This window comes from Mandrillus leucophaeus, unplaced genomic scaffold (assembly GCF_000951045.1).
Source record: "Mandrillus leucophaeus isolate KB7577 unplaced genomic scaffold, Mleu.le_1.0 Scaffold467, whole genome shotgun sequence".
In the NCBI taxonomy this organism is placed as follows: domain Eukaryota; kingdom Metazoa; phylum Chordata; class Mammalia; order Primates; family Cercopithecidae; genus Mandrillus; species Mandrillus leucophaeus.
The window spans coordinates 830,915-832,248 of record NW_012104998.1 but is presented as its reverse complement, the minus strand read 5'-3'; positions in this window follow the sequence as shown (position 1 = coordinate 832,248).

The window sequence follows — 1,334 nt, the reverse complement described above, 5'->3', positions numbered from 1 at the left end:
GCCCCCTGGCTTTTTTTTTTTTTTCTTTTTTTTTTTTTAGGCAGGGTTTTGCTCTGTGGCCCAAGCTGGAGGGCAGTGATGAGATCTTGGCTCACTGTAACCTCCGCCTCCCAGGTTCTCAGCCTCCTGAGTCGTTGGGACTACAGGCATGTGCCACCATGTCTTGTTGGGTTTTTTTTGTTGTTGTTTTGTTTTGTTTTGGTAGAGATGGGGATCTCACTATGTTGTCTAAGCTGGTCTTGAGTTTTTGGCCTGAAGCAATCCTTCTGTCTCAGCCTCCCTAAGCGCTGGGATTTCAGGAATGAGCCATCAAGCCTGGCCAGCGATAACATTTTTACTAGAATATATCAATGTCACTTTAAACTGCTATTATAAAATCACAACAACAATAGCAGATAGCAATTATTGAATGCTTACTATGCGCTAGGCACTGTGTCAAGGGTAATACATACAATGCCTTATATAATCTTCTGAGTATCCTTACGTATTACTAAGCACATTTTACTCAGAAGAAAATGAAGGCTCAGAGAAGTTAAGATGTCATGCCCAAAGTCACATAATTATTAAGTGATAGAGACAGTACAGCCAATATTCAATCCAGGTCTATCTGACTCACTCCTGAATTCCCTCTCCATCCTTTCTTAACCACAAGTATCTGTATGCTAGGACTCACTAGGACATCATAAGTTATTTGAGATAATAGGCTGTTAGAGAAGGAGCACAGGCTTTGATGTTAGACCAGCTTTGAATTTGAGACCCAGCTCTGGCACAGACCAGCCATTTGATCTTAGACAAGTTACATAATCCTCTCCCTCCACTCCTACCCCAAAACCTTAGGCTCTATATCTATAAATGGAAATAGTATCAGCCATCTTGAAAGATTGCCATAAAAATTAGGTATAATATATATAAAGTGCTTGACACAGCATATGTATTCAATAAATTACTTTTTATCATTGTCTTCTACAATGACTTTATTTTTTCAGTAATTTATATGTTTGGCAACATTGTGTTTTAGATTTTCCAGGATAGTCCATTCTGTGATTCAGAAACACTGTCACCAGAGATACATTTGTCAGAGTATGTATCCTTTTTGTTGTTGTTGTTTAGAAACTAAAATTATCTGGCCTGGCGTGGTGGCTCACGCCTGTAATCCAGCACTTTGGGAGGCCGAGGCAGGCGGATCATGAGGTCAAGAGATTGAGACCATCCTGGCTAACACGGTGAAACCCTGTCTCTACTAAAATTACAAAAACAAAATTAGCTGGGCGTGGTGGTGGGCACCTGTAATCCCAGTTACTTGGGAGGCTGGCACAAGAGAATGGCATGAACCC